Below are 21,975 nucleotides of genomic sequence, written 5' to 3'. Positions count from 1 at the left end.
ATATAATAAGTAAAACAGTGATTAAAGAAGGAATAGGACTAATCAGAGACCGAGAAAGGATAGACCATGGTACTTTCTAGATGGTAGGATGTTAAATACAGTGAATGTCCAAAATGTCTTCGGGTTTCAGTTGCACAGATCTTTCAAATATCACAAACAGGTACAGAAAGTAATCAAGAAAGCAAATGGAATGCTGGCCTTTATATTTAGAGGACTGGAGTACAAGGATGCAGAGATTATGCTGCATTTATACAAAATTCTGGCTAGACCTACTTGGCTACTGTGAGCAGATCTGGACACCACACTTTAGGAGAGATATATTGGCCATAAAGGGAGTACAATGTAGGTTCACAAAAATGAAACCTGGAATTCAGATGTTAAGTTATGAGGAAAGATTACAAATTAGCCTGTTTTATCATGAATTTAGAAGGTTAGGGGTGTGATTTGATTAAAGTCATCTAGATATTAACAGGAAAAGACATGGTAGATAAAGATAAATTATTTCTACTCGCCAGGGATTTTAGAGTTAGGGAGTGTAGTCTGAGAATTAGCACCAGATCATTCAGGAAAGGCGTTAGGAAGGTGTTAGATTACACAAAGGGTGGTTTTGAAAGAGGTTTGGCACTGTTTTCCACAAAGGCAGTTGATGCTAGATCAGTTGTTAATTTTAAATCTGAGACAAATTTTTATTAAGCAAGGGCATTAAGGGATATGCGTAAAAGGAATATGGAAGTAGACCACAGATCAGTTATGATCTCACTGAATGGTGGAATAGGTGTGAGGAGCAGAATTCCTTTAAAAAGGGGATTTACATGCAAAGGCAGAGGCATAAGCTGAGATGTTAAATTAATAATTTGCATCGGTCTATAGAAAAAATTGAGAATGCTTCCTAGGGGATGGCGACAAAGGAGGAAACTGTCACTAGGAAGGGTTCAAAATTAATGAGGAAGAATTTTTGGATAGATTGTTCACATTTAAAGTTCACAAGACACTGGGGTCGGATGACATGCATCCAAGGAATTTGAAAGAAGTGAAGTCGGAAATTGTGGGAGCACTGGCCACAATCTCTGGAGAATTCCAAACATTGTGTCCTTCAGGAAACATTGTAAGCATAATTCCAGTAATTACAGACCAGTTAATTTAACTTTTGTGATAGGGAAACTTCTATAAACAATTATTCAGGATTGCATTAATAATCAAGTGGAAAAGGCAGGCTGATTGGGAAGAGTCAGCATGATATCTTAAGGAGAAATCATGTTTAACTAACCTGCTGGAGTTTTTTGAAGAGGTAATACAAATGCTTGATGAAAGTATGATGAATGTAAAGCTGTCGATTTCGTAAACATGAATTTCCAGAAGGCATTTGATACAGAATGATAATACAACAGAGTTGTGAGAAAAATTATAGGATCATAGATGATAAAAAGAAATAAAGTAATGTTGTACCCAAATTGGCTGTGTGAAAGAAAACAGTATAATGGACATTGGATTGCTTGTAGAGGAAGATTTGTAATGGAGTTCTCCATGAGTCAGTATTGGGATCCTGCTTTTCTTTATGTATGTGTGTGTATATATAAGCGAACTAGATCTTGGTGCTCACAGGATAATTTCAAAGTTTGCAGATGACTCAAAGTTTGGAAGAATTGTGAGGAGCAAAGTGTAGAACTCAAAAAGGATGTTGGCAAGTAGGTAGAGTGAGCAGATAGGTGACAGATGAGGTTCAGTGCAGAGAAGTGTGAGGTGATGCACTTTGAAGACAAGGTAAAACAGAGTACAATTCAAAATGGAGTTCAGGAACAGAGGAGTCTGGCTATATATGTACACAGATCATTGAAGATGGCAATCAGGAGGCTATCATACAATGAAAGATTGAGTAAATTATGTCTGTATTCTCTGAAATGTAGAAGAATGGCAGGTAATCTAATTAAAACATATATTATTTTATAAACTTGACAGGGAGACACTGAAAGGTTGTTTCTGCAGGTTGGGAAATCTAAACATTGGGAAGCACAGTCACAGTATAACAGGATGATCTTTTAGGACTGAGATAGCGAGCCTTCTATTCACTCAAGGCTTTGTGAATTTTTGGGATTCTCTACCTGAGAGGGCTGTAGAAGCTTCATCACTGATTATATTTAAGGCTGACAGATAATTGGTGTCCCGGAGAATCAAAGGATATGGGAAACAGTGGAGTTAAAGTCAATGATCAGCCATGATTGTACTGAATGGTGGAGTAAACTCAACAGGCCGTATGATCTATTTCTACTTCCATCTGTTGTATTGGAGCACCCTTCATTCTTACCATTATTAACATCTAAACAAATCAAAATTGCAGCAGTGTATTATAGTTATCTTTATACTAGAAATGCAAAAATAAATTTTTTAAATGAAAACTAGTACAAACCCAAGAAGAAGGTGAAATGCATCAGCCATTGTTATGGACTTTCCAAGAGCCTAATTAATGCTGAATCATAAATGGGTTAATTAGATAATTCCAGCAATGAGCATTTTGTTTTATTTGGCCCTTAAATCAGATGGCCCAAGATTCTTTTAAGAGAAAAGAAAGGACTTGTACTTATAAAATGGCTTTCACATGCTTGAAATGTTCTAAAGTCCAAATATTTGCTGGTTAGGTGCATTGCCCAGGCTAAATTGCCTAAGATGAGCAGGGATATGTAGTTTAGGTGAATTAGCCATGGAAAATGCAGGGTTACAGTGTTAAGGTAGGGAGGTGGGTCTGGGTGGGATGCTCTTTGGAGGGTCAGTGTGGCCTCAATGAGCTGAATGGCCTGCCTCCGCACTATAACGATTCTATGATTCTATGATAATTCATGGAGAAATAATTACTTTTGAAGTGTATTGTTGTGCAAACCATCCAATGCCTTGGTCCGAACATTTTATACCTTTTTGATGTTGAGAATGGTGTGGTGAAAATGCCACACTGGCTGAAACCAATATTATTGGGGTTGGCCACCCCAATCATGACCTTGGTTTTGGGAGGAGGATAGGGCAAAAATCAGCCTTTGTCTCTGTCAATGTTTCTTGACTATTTTACTTGGATAATAGGTGTCTTCTGGGGAATTGCTCAGAAAAATCAGCCATATGATGTTTTGACTTTATGTTCTCACACCATCCTGACTTGGAATGATACTCTGTTCCTTCACTATCATTTGGTCAAAATGGCAGTACACTAAGAAACTCAAAGGAATGGAGGGATCTTGGTATGCTTATCCACAGATCCCTGAAGGCAGCAGAAAAAGTTAATTGGGTAATTAAGAAGGCATAGGCGAAATGCCATCAGTTGTGGCATAGATTGTAAAGTTGAAACTTTATTGCTGGAACAGCACAGCAGGTCAGGCAGCATCCAGGGAACAGGAGATTCGACGTTTCGGGCACAGGCCCTTCTTCAGGAATGAGCAGAGAGTGTTCAGCAGGAGAAGATAAAAGGTAGGGAGGAGGGACTTGGAGGAGGGGAGTTGGAAATGTGATAGGTGGAAAGAGGTCAAGGTGAGGGTGATAGGTCGGAGTAGGGTGGAGGCGGAGAGGTCAAGAAGAAGACTGCAGGTCAGGAAGGCGGTGCCGGGCTGGAAGGATCCGGCTGAGACAAGGTGGGGGGAGGGGGGATGAAGAAACTGGTGAAGTCCAAGTTCATCCCCTGCGGTTGGAGGGTTCCCAGTCGGAAGATAAGACGCTCCTCCTCCGACCGTCGGGTTGTTGTGGTTTGGCGGTGGATGAGTCCAATGACCTGCATATCCTCGGTGGAGTGGGAGGGGGAGTTGAAATGCTGTGCCACAGGTTGGTTGGGTTGGTTCGTCCGGGTGGCCCAGAGGTGCTCTCTGAATCGCTCCGCAAGTAGGCGGCCTGTCTCCCCAATATAGAGGAGGCCACACCGGCTGCAGCGGATGCAGTAGATGATGTGGGTGGAGGTGCAGGTGAATCTGTGGCGGATATGGAAGTTTCCCTTGGGGCCTTGGAGAGAAGTGAGGGGGGAGGTGTGGGCGCAAGTGTTGCACCTCCTGCGGTTGCAAGGGAAGGTGCCGGGAGTGGTGGTTGGGTCGGTGGGGGGTGTGGATCTGACAAGGGAGTCGCGGAGGGAGTGGTCTCTACGGAAAGCTGATAGGGGAGGGGAGGGAAATATATCCTTGGTGCTGGGGTCTGTTTGGAGGTGGCGGAAGTGACGGCGGATGATGCGCTGTACATGGAGATTGGTGGGGTGGTAGGTGAGGACCAGTGGGGTTCTGTCCTGGTGGCGGTTGGAGGGGCGGGGCTCAAGGGCGGAGGAGCGGGAAGTGGAGGAGATGCGGTGGAGGGCACCGTCGACCACGTCGGGGGGGAAATTGCGGTCCTTGAAGAAGGAGGCCATCTGTGTTGTACGTATTTTGAACTGGTCCTCCTGGGAGCAGATGCGGCGGAGACAAAGGAATTGGGAGAATGGGATGGCGTTTTTACAGGGGGCAGGATGGGAGGAGGTGTAGTCCAGGTAGCTGTGGGAGTCGGTAGGTTTGTAGTAGATGTCCGTGTTGATTCGGTCGCCTGAGATAGAAACAGAAAGGTCTAGGAAGGGGAGGGAGGAGTCCGAGACTGTCCAGGTGAATTTGAGGTCGGGGTGGAAGGTGTTGGTGTAGTGGATGAACTGTTCAACCTCCTCGTGGGAGCACGAGGTAGCGCCGATACAGTCATCAATGTAGCGAAGAAAAAGATGGGGGGTGGGGCCAGTGTAGTTGCGGAAGATGGATTGTTCCACATACCCTACGAAGAGGCAGGCATAGCTGGGGCCCATGCGGGTGCCCATGGCTACTCCTTTTGTTTGGAGAAAGTGGGAGGATTGGAAAGAAAAGTTGTTCAGGGTGAGGACCAGTTCGGTCAGTCGAAGGAGGGTGTCGGTGGAAGGGTACTGGGTGGTACGGCGGGAAAGGAAGAAGCGGAGTGCTTTGAGTCCTTCGTGATGGGGGATGGAGGTGTACAGGGACTGGATGTCCATGGTGAAGATGAGGCGTTGGGGACCGGGGAAGCGGAAATCCTGGAGGAGGTGGAGGGCGTGGGTGGTGTCACGAACGTAGGTGGGGAGTTCTTGGACTAATGGGGACAGGACCGTGTCGAGGTATGCCGAGATGAGTTCGGTTGGGCAGGAGCAGGCTGAGACGATGGGTCGTCCGGGGCAGTCAGGTTTGTGGATTTTGGGCAGGAGGTAGAAACGGGCGGTGCGGGGTTGTGGGACTATGAGGTTGGAGGCGGTGGATGGGAGGTCCCCTGAGGTGATGAGGTTATGGACGGTCTGGGAGATGATGGTTTGGTGGTGGGGGGTGGGGTCATGGTCAAGGGGACGGTAGGAGGAGGTATCTGCGAGCTGGCGTTTGGCCTCAGCGGTGTAAAGGTCAGTGCGCCAAACTACTACTGCGCCTCCCTTGTCAGCTGGTTTGATGGTGAGGTTGGGGTTGGAACGGAGGGAGTGGAGGGCTGCGCGTTCGGAGAACGGAGGGAGTGGAGGCTGCACCTCCACCCACATCATCTACTGCATCCGCTGCAGCCGGTGTGGCCTCCTCTATATTGGGGAGACAGGCCGCCTACTTGCGGAGCGATTCAGAGAGCACCTCTGGGCCACCCGGACGAACCAACCCAACCAACCTGTGGCACAGCATTTCAACTCCCCCTCCCACTCCACCGAGGATATGCAGGTCATTGGACTCATCCACCGCCAAACCACAACAACCCGACGGTCGGAGGAGGAGCGTCTTATCTTCCGACTGGGAACCCTCCAACCGCAGGGGATGAACTTGGACTTCACCAGTTTCTTCATCCCCCCTCCCCCCACCTTGTCTCAGCCGGATCCTTCCAGCCCGGCACCGCCTTCCTGACCTGCAGTCTTCTTCTTGACCTCTCCGCCTCCACCCTACTCCGACCTATCACCCTCACCTTGACCTCTTTCCACCTATCACATTTCCAACTCCCCTCCTCCAAGTCCCTCCTCCCTACCTTTTATCTTCTCCTGCTGAACACTCTCTGCTCATTCCTGAGGAAGGGCCTGTGCCCGAAACGTCGAATCTCCTGTTCCCTGGATGCTGCCTGACCTGCTGTGCTGTTCCAGCAATAAAGTTTCAACTTTGATCTCCAGCATCTGCAGACCTCACTTTCTCCTCATAGATTGTAAAAGCAAGGAGGTTATGTTGGAGCTGTAATACTTTGGCTAGGCCACAGCTGGATAGATGTGATTGTACTACAGAGAATACAGAGTAGAATCATCAAAATGTTGCCTAACCGCAATAGACCAGTTTCACTATGAAGAGAGATGGATAAGCTTGAGTTGTTTACTTTGGAGCAGTGAAATATCTAATTGATATGTACAGATTATGAGGGGCAAGGACAGGGTAGACAGTTTGTTGAATAATAAATAAGGGGCCATCATTTTAAGGTGAGATGCAGGAGGCTTAGAGGGGATTTGAAGAAAAATGTTTTTACCCAGAGGATGGTGGAAATCTGGAATGCACTGCCTGGAAAGCTAGTTAAGGCAGGAAACCTCATAATCTTTGGAAATGTATTTGTATGAGCATTTGAGATGTCATAACACTCAAGTATTGGAAAGTGGGAATAGAATAGATTTAGAGTAGTTATTTTAAAGGTGCACTCCCAGTGGGATGAAAGGTCTCTTCTGTACTGTATGATTCTATGAATTTATTAAAGTTCTGAAACCTCCTTTCCCAACTGCACTAGAGATGAATCCACAGAAGATGGACTGCAACAAATCAAGTACCTGATTCAACAACAACCCTCAAGGGTAGTTAAGCAACCAGTGCTAGCTCTACTAGCAACACTCAGATTATCCCATGAAAGAATAATCTATTTTTTTCAACACACAACTGGTTAGAATAGTTGTCCTTACACTTTTGTCAATCAATGATTTTCTTCCCTTCTTGAGTACCAGTTAGCCAGGGAATAAAAAGTCAGCACACGGGAGTGTTGCCTATGATTTGTGGTACAGTTGCTAAAACATTAAAAATTAATTGGCTAAAAATAGCATGTATGACTGGATATCAGTATTCATCACAGGGTTACCTAACTGTAAGGCAAGTCCAGCTCCAGGGACTTAATTATTAAAAAGGATGTAGTTTAATAAATCCACAGTTCAGATCCATGGCTTCCTATGATGATGATACATTGTACTTTTGGTTCAAATTAACCGTGATGGTGTGTATTCTCAGACAACGTTTCTTCAAAAGGCAACCTAATCTTTATATAGAGATATTTTCTAAACATATTATCGTTATTAGCGTAAAGGTTGAACATGTATTCCGGTTCATCAGTATTATTTTTATTGCAAAGAATTAAAATTTAAGCACTTTGTAATATGTTCCACATAATCTTAATTGGTCCAATGATTTTATAACATTAAAATGCAAATGTTAAACAAATTCAAAAGGAAAAGTTTGTGATTCTGATTGATGTCATGATGAATGTAATTTTGTGTATTCACAGATACAGTTAGATTAATTTGTTCAATGGTATTGTGGGAGAGATGTGTCATTTCAAATCATTTAAAAATTAACAATCCTCTAATTTGAATCTATTATGTGGATTAAGAATTGATATGCGATAATTAATATGCTCTCATTCTGAAACAATTTAATTCTTCAGATGAAATATCAAGAAGTTCCATTTACATAGTAGGCAATATTCTTGTCTTTTGAATACCGAGCCCAATGGAACTAAACATTTCCACATCATTTTCACATCACGAGGGAAGTGATGGAGCAGTGGTAATGTCACTGGACCAGTAATCCAGAAACTCAGGCTAATGTTCTGGACACATGACCTCCAATCCAATTCAGATGATGATGAAATTTGAATTCAGTAAAAATCTGAAGCTAAAACTAGCCCAGTGGTGACCATCTAGTTCACTAATGTCCTTTATCTTCCATTCACACATGGTTGGGCCTACATATGACTTGGGACCTGCAGTAATACAGTTGATTCTTACATGTCCTCTAGGCATTTAGGGATGAGCAATAAATTGTATGCTAGATAGTGATGCTGATATTATGTGAGGTAATAAAAAATTACAGTAAAAACATAATACTGCACTAGAACTATGTCTACTTGTGGAATGTTGTTTTTAGCTAATTTATGCGTGCCCTGGATCCTGATAAAATCCAAGTAAAGGCAATTGGACAGAGTTAAAATGTTACATAGAATCTGCTCAATTTTTCATAATTCACCATTTTTTAATAAAGGAGAAGGAAGGACTGATCAATTGTTTCATTGTAAATTATTTCTACCATTAAATTGGCCATAATTATATTTTTGCCTCCATGCAAAGTGAATAAAATCCTGTTCAAACAGCTTTCATAAGATTTCATTCAAGGTTGCCTCCTGTCAATGTTTTGAAGCTTAATTATGTTGAGGGTTGAAAATTTTTGACTGGGTTATCATTATTCCATCAGCCTGAGAATTGCCTTCCCCACATAAGTTGCCATTCATCTGACTGCGTAACTACCCTTTCCTGACCTTCACTGAAACTGCTCATTTGATTGCGAGGGAATTCTTTCTTTACAATGATGCAGCTAGTTAACTCATGTGACAGGAACAAATTATTATTTTGAGTTTAGTATATTTTCAAACAATTGTTTCGGCTTTCTTCACAAATTTAAAATAGAAGAACAGTCTCTTGTTCCAAAGTGCTGAGTGAAACGAATGCTGTGCTTGTCAGTACAAATTAGTACTTGTCCAGTTGCCATGCATTCTGCAGTCTAATGTTCAAAGAGTCTGAGTGTTGGTGAAAAAAAGATTTTGGGCTGAATCTTAGTTTTATGGCGAAAGATCAGTTTTTTTGAGTTTCATAGAGCGTTTTTCACTGCAAAGCCTGGTGAGGTCCAGCAGCATATCTTATTAAACTCATCTCATTAACTATCTACCCTGCAGCAATGATGCCACTTTTGCCAATTCTAGCTCCATTTTACAACGTGCCATTACTAGAAGAAGTTGCCACTCTCTATATCTCCACGAAAAGACTGGCATTCCTGCCACCCGGGCTATTTTGAAAGATCGCTGTGCACCTGAACAAGCATTGGCAATCTGACACTGCCAAGATTAGAGTGGTGCTGGAAAAGCACAGCAGGTCAGGCAGCATCCGAGGAGCACGAAAATCGACATTTCGGGCAGGAACTCACCAGGAACATAATGGCACAGCAGCTACAAAGACATTATCTGATGGCATATTGTCAACATGGCTAGTACTTCTATAGACATGTTCTTACTCTAGTCACTGCTTAATTACCTGGTCACACAGTTCACCTGTCCTTAACTATATTCCATCAAAATACCTTCTCTCATTCACTCCTACCGTGTCTCAAATGCCCATCTTGTCATTGTCAAGTGTGGGGAACATCACATACAAGCAAGCAATCAGATATTTCCAAAAAATACAGCCAAATCAAACACAAACAAGATAAGGGCTGAAGTTCACCCCCACAATGCAACCAAGTGCTGGCATGATGACCAATAAGTATTTAACATTCCATGATAGTCTGCTGTATCTAGCTCTCACCTACAAGACCTGTGTGTCAATCAAGCCCTGGCCAGATCGTAGCATGGGATAAAGCTGAGTCTGTCATAAGGACAGATTTCTCCTACCTAATGTCCTAATTCTCCTTTTAATAAGACTGCTCTGATCCTTCCAATTCCTCAGCATCTATCACTTTGCCATGTTGCCTTTTCCCTGAGGAGTATTGATAATCACAGGGATGTGGGTATGCAGGTCCACAGATCACTAAAGGTGTGTGGAGTTTAAAAGAGATGTGTGAGGCATGTTTTCCCAAGAGGGTGGTGAGTGCGTGGAACTCGCTGACAGAGGAGGTGGTGGAAGCAGACACAGTAACAGCATTCAAGAAGCATTTAGATGAATAAATGAATAGGATGGGAATAGAGGGATACAGAGCCTGTAAATGAAGACAGTTTTAGTATGAAAGGGCAAAATGTGTTGGCCCAGGCTTGGAGGACCAAAGGGTCTGTTCTTGTGCTGTACTGTTCTTTGTTCTTTGTTCAACTGGGCAGAGAACAGCAGGCCAGAATGGTGAAGAACACTCCATCCATACTATAGTAGAGGGCACCTCAGAGAGTAGGATGAATTCTACAACAAGATCTACTACTGGTCAAGGCCCGGGCAGCATCCTATCTGCTCTCTGTAAAAGTCTGGGGTCACAGTGGTAGACCTTGTCACCCGATACCAGCCTTGTTCCTTGGACTTGCAAGCACACTAGTTGCACAAGAGTGTTCCAGAATTTAAGAGTCATGGCAACTGCTAAGGTAATGGGCACTGTGACAATACAATAGCTTTAAGAGGTTATTTTGTCCAGTTTTATTTTGAAGAGAAGTTGTAAGGCACCTTGAAGAGGTCTGGTCCAGAACTGCGCACACTCCAAGAAGTGATGTCAGTGAACATTAATCAAATGAAACCCTTTCCTATTGATGAATACTGCTGTGTTGTGATCAGCCCTCCTTAGTGTCACATTTGTACAGTCGATGGTAACTTTACACCTGGGGAGCTCAGTTATATCCCCAAATCTTACATCTTGTGCTGCAGCATTGACTTTGTCATGAGGAATACCACGAACCAGTGTGATTTTGCACAGATGGCATCAGTGTATGTGTGATGAGAAATTTCATGCAGGTCACCTGGAATGAGGCAGTCGCATAGAAGTCTAAAGTAGTGGTTACCTTCACAGCCACCAGGACGGATGGCCTCCCATCCCTACAGCCCTCAGGTTTCACGCCAAGCCTAAGAATATTAATTGAAACAAAGGAAGTAGGAGCAAGAGTAGGTCATTCAGGACTACTCCACCATTCAATATGATCATGGCTGATCATCCAAGTCAATACCCTGTTCCTGCTTTCTCTTCATACCTTGGATCTCTTTAACCCTAAAAAAAAACTATATCCAACTCCTTCTTAAAAACATTAAATGCTTTGGCCTCAACCACTTTCTTTGGCAGAGAATTTGACGGACTCACTACTCTCTGGATGAAGAGATTCTTCATATTTCAGTCTCAAATGGCCTATCCCACATGCTTTGCCTGTGACCACTCATTCTGGACTCCCCAGTCATTGGAGGTTGCTTTCTACATTTATGTTTTCCAGCTCTGTTAGAATTTTATAGGCTTTTATGAGATCCTGCCTCATTCTTCTAAACTCCTGTGAATATAACCCTAACCAATCCAGTCTCTTTTCATACATCAGTGCTACCATCCCATGAATCAATCTGGTAAACCTCTGTTACATTCCCTTCACAACTGGAATGTCCTTCCACAGGTAGGGAGACTAGAACTGTATACAATACCTCAGGTGTGGTCTCACCAAGCCCTGTACAATTGCAGAAAAACATCTCCTCTCCTGTACTCCAAATCCTCTCGCTATGAAGACCAACATATCATTTGCCACCTTCACCACCTGCTGCACCTGCCTGCTTATTTTTGTGCCTCCCATTTTCCCAATCTATTGTGATTCAAGTAATCTGAAACAAAACCAAAAATTGCTGGAAAATCTCAAGGATCCCATTAACTCTGATTTCTCTCCACAGATGCTGCCAGACCTGCTGGGATTTTCCAGCAATTTTTGGTTTTGTTTCAGATTTTCAGCATCTGCAAGTTTTTTTGTCAAGTGATTCAGGTAATGATTTGCTTGCCTGTTTTTTTTTTCTACCAAAGTGGATAATTTCACATTTATCCACATTATACTTCATTTGCCATTCATTTGCTCACTTACCCAACTTGTCCAAAGCACACTGAAGCACCTCTGCTTCCCGCTCACAATTCCCCCCCTCCCCCACTCCCATACCAGCTTTGTGCCATCTGCAAACATGGTCACCCATCTAAATCGTTAATAAATATTATGCATAATTGGACTTCAGACACTGTTCCTTGAGTACTCCATAGGCACTGCCTGCCATTCGGAAAAAGATCTGTCATTTCTACTCTTTATTTCCTATCTGTCATCCAGTTCTTTATCTATGTCAATACATTACCCCAAACCTGTATTCTTTACTTTAACTTACTGATCTCTTATGTGGAACATATATTGAAAGCCTTCCAGATAAGCCACATCCACTGGCTCCCTCTATCAGCATTATTAGTTACATCCTTGAAATATTCTAGATTTATCAAACATGATTTTCTATAAATCCAAGCTGACTCTGTCCAGTCCTGTTACTGCATTCCAAGTGTCCTGTTTTAAATCTTTTAAAATAAACTCCTGAATTTCCCGATCACTAATGTTAGGCTAACTGGCCTGTAATTCCCTGTTTTCTTTCATCCTTTTTAAATGGTGGGATTCCGTGAGTTACCATTGAATCCATGGGAACCATTCCAGCATCTATAGAATGTTGAAAGTTGAACACCTATATACTCCCAGTTTCTAGGGCCACTTTCATAAATATCCTAGAATGTAAAACTATCAGGCCGTGAGGATTTATTGGCCTTTAATCCCATCGATTACCCCGACATCATTTCCCTGTTAATACCAATCCTCCCTCTCTCTAGATCTTGTATTCCACACGTTTGTAGGAAGTTATGCATTTTCTCCTTTGTGAAGACAGAACAAAAATATGAATTTAGTTGGTCTGCATCCCTTTGTTCCCCATTATAACTTCGCTTTTTTGCTGAGTGTAAGGCACCTATGTTTGTCTTTACCAATCCTTTGCTCTTCAAATACCTGAAAAATGTGTCACTGGAAAAGCGCAGCAGGTCAGGTAGCATCAAGGGAGCAGGAGAATCGACGTTTCGGGCATAAGCCCTCTTCAAATACCTCTAAAGGTTTTTACAACCTTAGTTTGCATGTACCATGTAAGCTTACTGTCATAGGAGATAGTGAGGACTGCAGATGCTGGAGATCAGAGTTGAGAGTGTGGTGCTGGAAAAGCACAGCAGGTCAGGCAGCATCCAAGGAGTAGGAGAATCGACATTTTGGGCATAAACCTCATTCCTGATGAAGGGCTTGTGGACCGGGGTCTGAGAGATAAATGGTGGGGGGGGAGGTGGGGGTAAGGTAGCTGGGAATGCAATAGGTGGCTGAAGTTGGGGGAGAAGGTGTTAGGTCGGAGAGAAGGGTGGAGCAGCTAGATGGGAAAATGATGGACTGGTCAAGCGGGCAGTGCGAAGTTGGAGGCTTGCGACTGGGATAAGGTGGGGGGAGGGGAAATGAGAAAACTTGTGAAATCCACATTAATCCCATGTAGTTGCAGGGTCCCAATGCGGAAGATGAGGTGTTCATTCTCCAGATGTTGAGTGGGTTATGGTTTAGTAATGGTGGAGGCCCAGGACCTGCATATCCTTGACAGAGTTGGAGGGAGCACTGAAGTGTTTGGCCATGGAGTGTTGGGGTTGGATGGTGCAGGTGTCCCAGAGATGTCCTCTGAAATCATTCACAAGTTGGCGTCCTGTCTCCCTGATGTGGAGGAAAACACATTGGGTGCAACCATTACAGTAGATGACGATTGTGGAGGTACAGGTAAATTTCTGTTGGATGTGGAAGGATCCTTTGGAGCCTTGGACCGAGGTGAGGGGGGAGATGTAGGCGCAGGTTTTGCACTTCCTGCGGTGGCAGAGGAAGGTGCCATGAGTGGGATGAGGGCTGGTTTTGAGAGGGTGGGAGGTGTGAATCTGACAAAAGAGTCTTGGAGGGAATGGTCTCTTAGAATGTCGATAGGGGTGGAGAGGGAACTATATCCCTGGCGTTGGGGTCCGTTTGTGGTGGCGGATGTGGCAGATGATGATGTGATGTATATGGAGGTTGGTGGGGTGGAAGGTGAGGACTAGGGGGTGGGGGGTTCTGTCCTTGTTGTGTTGGGAGGGGTGTGGCTCAATGGCAGAAGTGCAAGAAGTAGAGGAGATGTGCTGGAGGGCATCATTGACCATGTGGGAGGGGAAATTGCAGTCTTTAAAGGAGGCCATCTGGAATTTTCTATGGTGGAACTGGTCATCCTGGGAGCACTTGCAGTGGAGGCAGAGGAATTGGGGATAAGAATTTTTACAGGAGGCAGGGTGGGAGGAGGTGTAGTCCAGGTAGCTGTGGGAGTCTGTGGGTTTGTATTAGATGTCCATGGTTAGTTGGTCGCCAGAGATGGAGATAGAGAGGTCCAGGAGGGAGGAGTCCGAGATGGTCCAGGTAAATTTGACGTCGGGTGAAAGGTGTTAATGAAGTTGATGAACTGTTTGACTTCCTTATGGGAGCACAAGGTAACGAGAATACAGTCATCGATGTAGCAGAGGAAAAGGTGGGGTGTGGTGCTGGTGTAGCTGCAGAAGATAGGCTGTTCCACATATCCGACAAACAGGCAGGCATAGCTGGGGCCCATGCCAGTGCCCATGGCTGTCCCTTTAGTTGGAGGAAATGGAAGGATTGGAAGGAGAAGTTGTTAAGGGTGAGGACCAGTTTAGCCAGGCAGATGAGCATGTTAGTGGAAGGGTAATGGCTGGGACAGCGTGAGAGGAAGAAATGGAGGGTTGGAGGCCTTCACCATGTGGATAGATGTGTACAGAGACTGAATGTCCATAGTGAAGATAAGGACTGGGGTGCCTGGGAAAAGAAAATCTTGGAGGAGGTGAAGTGTGTGGGCAGTGTCCCAAATGTAGTTGGGGAGTTCCTGGACTGAGGGGGACAGGACAGTGTCAAGGTATGCAGAGATGAGTTCAGTGGGACAGGAACAGGCTGAGACAATGGGTTGATGGGGGAAGTCAGGTTTGTGAATCTTCAATAGGAGATAGAATCAAGAGGTGTGGGGTTCGTGGATGATGATGTTGGAAGCTGTGGATGGGATTTCCCCAGGGGTGATGAGGTTATGGATGGTCTGGGAGGTGATGGTTTAGTGTTGAGAGGTGAGGTCATGGTCAAGGGGGCAGTAGGTTTCAGCCTTGTAGAGATCGGTGGACCAAACTACCACAGCGCCCCCTTCTCTGCGGACTTGATGGTGAGGTTGGGGTTGGAGCAGAGAGAGTGGAGGGCTGCGTGTTGCGAGGGTGGGAGGTTGGAGTGGGTAAGGAAGGTGGACAGGTTACCCTATTTTCCCCTTTCTTAATCAATCACTTTGTTCTTATTTGCTGAAATGTAAATTGCTACCAAACCTTAAGCCTATTGTTTTCTTTTGGCCATTTTTCATAGCCTACCTTGAATCTAATACTATCCCTAATTCAATAAAAGCAAAACATTGCAGATTTTGGAAATTTGAAATAAACACAAAGTGCTGGAGAGACTCAGCAGGTCTGGCAGCATCTGTGGAGAAAAACAAGAGTTAATGTTTTGAGTCCAGCCTGATTCTTCTTCATAACTGAAATAGCACTGAAGAAGCACTGGGCAGCACAGTCGCTCAGTGGTTAGCACTTCTGCTCACAGTGCCAGGGACCTGGGTTCAATTCCAGCCTTGGGTAACTGTCTGTATGGAGTTTGCATGTTCTCCCAGTGTCTGTGTGGGTTTCTCCCACAATCCAAAGATATACAGGTCAGGTGGATTGACCACGCTAAATTGCCCATAGTGTTCAGGGATGTGTAGGTTAGGTGCATTAGGTAAAAACGAGGACTGCCCCCCTCTCATTTATCTCTCCACCCTGCAGGCTCCCTGCCTCTATTCCTGATGAAGGGCTTTTGCCCGAAACGTCGATTGTCCTGCTCCTCGGATGCTGCCTGAACTGCTGTGCTTTTCCAGCACCACTCTAATCCACTCTAATGGTTCTGGGTGGGTAACTGTTTGAAGGGTTGGTGTGTAAATGTTGGGCTGCAGGGCCTGTTTCCATGTTATAGGAATTCTAATTCTAAAAAAAAGAGTCATACTGGACTTGAAATTTTAACTCCGTTTCTCTCTCTACAGATGCTGCTCCTCCCAATTTCCCTTGTTAGCAATGATCAGGCCAACTGTCTGGTCTTGTTTTTGTACCAGACAGGAATGGACAATTGATGTAATTCCTCAATGCTCTTTTTAAATCTTAGTCATTGCCTATCTATTGTCATCCATTTAACTAGCATTCCCTAATTTATTATAGCAATGATCACTCTTGATGAGACAAAACTGAAATTGCTAGAAAAACACAGCAGGTCCAGCAGCATCTGCGGAGACAAAGTAAAGTTAACATTTCTGGTCCAGTGACCCTTCTTCAGGCAAGTGTCACAGGTCGATAGGATAAGGAAGAAGGCTTTTAGTATGCTTTCCTTCATTAGACAGAGCATTGAGTATAGGAGTTGGGAGGTCATGTTGCGGCTGTACAGGACATTGATTAGGCCATTTTTAGAATATTGTGTGCAATTCTGGTTTCCCTCCTATCAGAAGGATATTGTGAAACATGGAAGTGTTCAGAAAAGATTTACAAGGATGTTGCCAGGTTTGGAGGATTTGAGCTCAATGGAGAGGCTGAATGGGTTGGGGATGTTTTCCCTAGAGCGTCGGAGGTTGAGGGGTGAGCTTTTAGAGGTTTATAAAATCATGAGAGACATGGATAAGGTAAATAGTCAAGGTCTTTTCTCTGGGGTGGGAGGATCCAGAATTAGAGGGCATAGTTTTAGGGTTAGAGGGGAAAGATATAAAAGAGACCTAAGGGGCAACTTTTTTCACACAGAGGGTAGTAGGTGTATGGAATTAGCTGTCAGAAGAAGTGGTGGAGGCTGGTACAATTACAACATTTAAAAGGCATCTTGATGGGTATATGAATAGGAAGGGTTTGGAGGGATAAGGGCCAAGTCCTGGAAATGGGACTTGATTAGATTAGGATATCTGGTCTGCATGGATGAGTCGAACCAGAGTCTGTTTCCATGCTGTACATCTCTATGACTGTAAGTGATGGCAAGGAATGCAGTTCTCAGTGGACACCATCAGCATCAGATTCTGGTTGGCTATCAGGTGCCCCCCATCTATCCTCAGAACCTCACGTCACCAGTTACTTCATACTACCCCCAACAAACTGCTTCCACCCACCTCCCCCACATGGACAGTTATTACACTGACCTTTGCCTACAGCTGTGCTTGGTGCCTGCTGAACCCCAAGATTACACTTTAATTATCCCCACTGTGGTGATCTATGCTCCTCCTGTGGAGGCTGCATTAATGGTCACTAGCAATTGTCCCCTCTCCACTGCAGCCTATAGTGCTGTCTGATACTGTTCTGCATAACTCCCTCTCCCTGGAGATTCCCAGTCACTGATCTTGACCACGTTCCAACAGATGTATCTGGTTCCCAGTATGAGTTTGACTGCTCCACTCCATTTTCACAATGATCCCTCCCTGCCACTTTGCCGAAAAGTCCCTCGATTGTACCTGCCTCAATGCTCACCTTGGAACCATATTTACTCCAGACCTCTGATCATATTTGACAAGTGGCCTCTAGTCACGACTGACCAGATCTTTGTGGCTCCCTGAGTTATGACACTTGATTTCCCTAACTGCTGGTACTGACCCTATAGGACTGACCATTACTTATTCCCAGATCTATAGTCCGACATATCGACTGGCTGTGCACAGCTCATGTGGATGGCTGACCAAGGCCAAGCCTCTGGACTATGCTCATGACTGAGGGTACTGGAACCCCCTTACGAGAGCAAAACCCCATGTCTGGACTCAGGACCAGCCTGGAACAGCTTGGAAGCAGTGGACTGATGTCTTGGTGTTCCATGCATACATGATGAGCCTCCCTCCAAGTCCCAGAGAGATTCCCACTGACATGCAGTGATTCTGCTTTATTTCGCAGCACAGCCCACATTATTCAGACCCTGAAAAGATATTGAAAATTTAGTCAAAGCATTTTATTTTGCAAACATCAGAACAATTCGCAAGGATACCAACTGCAAAAGAGCACACCTAATATAACAGTACTGATAGCCTTTAGAGTCCAGTTGAAGTGCTAACACAATAACAGGCATGGCATGGCATGGATACCATGAGCATACAGGTAAGTACAAGTGAGTCAGCCCTAACAGAACAGGTGAGAAGCCCTGAGATGCAACCTGGTCTAATGCATGAGCTGTATGCCTGTGCTTCCGTGCAAAGTGTTTTTGCAGCAGTCTTCCAATTTTAGTTGTCAGTATGTATTGAAATGCAGATCTGTGGTTCCTAAATATCCTGCAAGTATATCCACAATCTAAGCCCAATCTCCTTTAAATACAAACCCTACCTGTGCAACACAGACAGATAGACAAAGTTAAAGGTTTTTTCTTAAAATAAAAGCATCGTAAGTTGCTAGTTTGATAAGCATTCCAATGATAACTACCGGGCTTTCATGAAATCTAATCGGTTGTATTATAGGCAAGTAGGGGTCTATCTTGCTTGAATTCTAAAGTCACCATAGATTTGGAGATGTACAGCATGGAAACAGACCTTTTGGTCCAACCCGTCCATGCTGACCAAATATCCCAACCCAATCTAGTCCCATTTGCCCGCACTTGGCCCATATCCCTCTAAACCCTTCCTATTCACATGCCCATCCAAATGCCTTTTAAATGCTGCAATTGTACCAGCCTCCACCATTTCCTCTGACAGCTCATTCCACACCTACACCACCCTCTGTGTGAAAACGTTGCCCGTTAGGTCCAGATCTCCAGAGACATATTCCTAATTGATATAAACTAAAGTTCCTCTCTCAGGACTTTCAACAAGTCAATAGCTGAGAGAGCAAAACCAAATAAAAAACCCTGTCTTGCAACTTCCAAAGCACCGCTCTGTCTCCTGCTCAAAAATCCAGTCAAAACTTGTTCACCCTTTAGTTTCTTTTTTAAGACTCTATGAATAACTAGCCAGCACTTCTCCTTCCTACATTGACCAATTCAGCATCCAACTAGCTGCTAGTTCCTGAGCATAATGACACCTTGGTGCCAGTTCACCTGTAGTGTTTTTAGAGCAATTCATAACCTACCTTATGAAAAAAAATGCAGCAAGATGCTAACGATGTGGAAATATGCCTCACACAACTTCTCGCGTGATTCCCCTTCATTTCACAGCCCATGTTATTCAGGCTCCTATAAGATCCTGAGAATTTAATAAAAGCCTTTTACTTTACACACATCAGAACAATTCACAAAAATACCAATTCAAATGGAAAAGCAACATTTATGCTGCACAAAAGGAGACTAGACTGACCAATAAGTCTTAACGAATGATTCCTGATGAAGGGCTTCTGCCCGAAACATTGATTTTCCTGCTCCTCGGATGCTGCCTGACCTGCTGTGCTTTTCCAGCACCACTCTAATCTTGACTCTAATCTCCAGCATCTGCAGTACCCACTTTTGCCTGCCTGACTGATAATCCTAACTCCTAATCCTAATCAGCTGGTTTTGCAGTATGTTATACTTGTGTATACTGGATACTACATGCCTTTGGGACCTTGTGTTTTGCAAACATGGACACCACACTGTCTGTTTCAACTCAGTAAGATGGGTGACAGCTCTTCACAGGTCTCTTTCTCAGGAAAATGCTTTGACTAATCAGAGTCAACCTGATTAGTTTAAAATTTGAACCGAGTATGACAGTTAACTTTGAGAACTTGAATATTGCTGGAAAAGACACATTTTGTCAAAGTTTTTCACCTTGTACTCATCAGAACAATTTTAAAAAAAAACTAACTGTGATGGAAGTACAGACTCAGACATTTACAGCACAGAAGGAGCATCCATCCCATCACGTCTGTGCCAGTCAACAAAGATCTGACTACACTAATCCTATTTTGCAGCCCTTAGCACTTGGCCCTGAAGGCTATGGCAATACAAGCAAACATCTAAATGCTACATAAATGTTTTAAGAATTTCTGACTTAACCATCAAATCAGGCAGTGAGTTCCAGACTCCTGCCACAAGTAGGTGAAAAGGTTTCTCCAAAACTCTCCTCTTACCCTTCTACCTCTTAATGAAATCTTATTCCCCCTACATATTTACCCCTCTACTAAATGGAAAAGGTATTTTCCTATCCATCCTAGCTCTGCCCTCGATTTTAAACATTTCTATCAGGTCCCCACTAAAACTTCACTGCTCTAAGGAAAGCAAACCTAATCAATCCAGTTTTTCCAAAATTAAATATGCCTTCCCTATTGCTTGCTACATTGTATTTTTAAAAAATTATTCATACACTAGGACACCCGAATCCCTCTGAGCTGCAGCTTTCTGTAGTTTTTATCCATTTAAACCATATTCGGCTCTCCTACTCTTCCTGCCAATTATTTTCAATCTGGTAAATTTTTTTTCCACTCACTTAATCCTCTGTAGACTTATGTCATCTTCACTACTTGCCTTCCCACCTATTATGTATCACCCGCAAAATAGATGATAATACATTCACCTCCATAATCCAAGCCATTCCAGTATATTGTAAATGATTGTTGCCCAGCATTGATCCCTGTAGGATTCCATAAAATACTCTGTTTATCACAACTCTGTCTTTTGCTAGTTAACCAATCTTCTGTACAGGCTAATATACTGAGCTCAATGCCATGGGCTGTTATCTTACTTAGTAGCCTTATGTGCAGTGCCTTATTGAATGCCTTTTTGGAAATCCAAATATATTCCGTCTAATGGATGCCATTTAAGTATCCTGCTTGTTACCTCCTCAAAAGAACTGTAATAAATTTGTCAGGCAGACTGCCTGATATTTTTTATGTGTTGGTCAATGTTCTGCTATCACATCATTTATAATTGGCTCAAACAATTTCCCAGAGCTAACTTGCCTATAATTACCTGTTTTTGTCTCACTCCCTTTTTGAATAATACAACTACATTGAGTTATCCAAACTTTGGGGCTTTTCCAAAATCATTGGATACTTTGAAATTTATACCAGTGTATCCATTATCTTTGTAGTTACTTCCTTAAAATCCTTGAATGTTACCAGGAGATTTATCAGCCTTTAGTCATATTCGTTTTCCTAGTAATTGTTTCCCGAGTGATACATAAAGTATTATGTGCATTTTGTCCCACCTTTAACACCTTAATTAGTTAGTATTTCTGGAATGCTATTAGTGCCCTCTAGCATGAAGACTAATACAAAGTATTTATTCAACTTTTATGTCCTGTTTCCATTATTATGTCCCTAACCTTGTTCTCTAATAAGTCTATGTTCATTGCTGATTTTCTTTTTATTTTTATAAATATTGACAGAAGTTCCAAATATCTGTTTTTATGTTACTTGCTAGTTTGCCCTCATAGTATATTTTTTCCCTTTCATTTTGTAATTTCACCCCAACAGCATTAGCAACCTTTTCTGCGTGTTAATCCCATTCCTTTTTAGGTGTAACCAGTCCACCTTGTCCAGATCTGAAAGAAAGATATATAATTGTGCAAAAATAGGTGGCAGGTCAGAAGATTGGACCAAATATAAAAAGCATAAAATAATTAATTGGATTAATAAGAAGGGAAAATTAGGTGGGAAAATGAGCTGTGAAGAGGGTATAGGCCACCTATAAAGGGATATAAATAGATTGACTAACAAAGATCTGTCAATGGAGTACAATGTGGAAAAGTGTGAAATTATTCATTTTGACAATGCTTTTTTTAGAAAAAGCATGTTATCTAAATGGGGAAAGGTTTCAGTGTTCTGAGATGCAGAAATCTGGGTGTCTTTATGCATGAATCACAGCAAGTTAATATGCAGGTACAGCAAGTAATCAGGAAAACTAATACAATGTTATGGATTATTGCAAGGTGAATTGAATGCAAGAATAAGCAAGTTATGTTTCAGTTATACAGACACTGGTTAGACTGTAGCTGGAATACTCTGTACGGTACTGGTCATTGTACTTATGGAAGGATGTTGACACAATGCAAGCACCTCACAGAAGGTTTACTAGACTGTTACCTGAATGAGTGGCTTGCCTTAGGACAAAAGGCTAAACAGCTAGACTTTTATCCTCTGGTGCTCCTAAAAGTTAAAGGTTTAATTCAAACAGGTAAGATCCTGAGGGGACTTCACCTGATAGATGTTGAAAGTATGTTTCTGCTTGTGGGAAAATCTAGAACTAGGGGTCATAGTTTAA

The 21,975-nt window shown here is 43.2% G+C and overlaps 1 protein-coding gene across 1 annotated transcript in view; it reads left to right on the top strand.

Moving 5' to 3' along the window:
- stard13b (StAR related lipid transfer domain containing 13b) overlaps positions 1-21,975 on the top strand; it is a 550,394-nt gene that overhangs the window by 45,608 nt on the left and 482,811 nt on the right. The window lies entirely within an intron of this gene.

Source organism: Chiloscyllium plagiosum, unplaced genomic scaffold (assembly GCF_037043375.1).
Source record: "Chiloscyllium plagiosum isolate Xiang-an unplaced genomic scaffold, Cpla_swu_hap1 HiC_scaffold_6, whole genome shotgun sequence".
In the NCBI taxonomy this organism is placed as follows: Eukaryota; Metazoa; Chordata; class Chondrichthyes; order Orectolobiformes; family Hemiscylliidae; genus Chiloscyllium; species Chiloscyllium plagiosum.
This window is presented reverse-complemented; position numbering and strand designations above follow the sequence as displayed.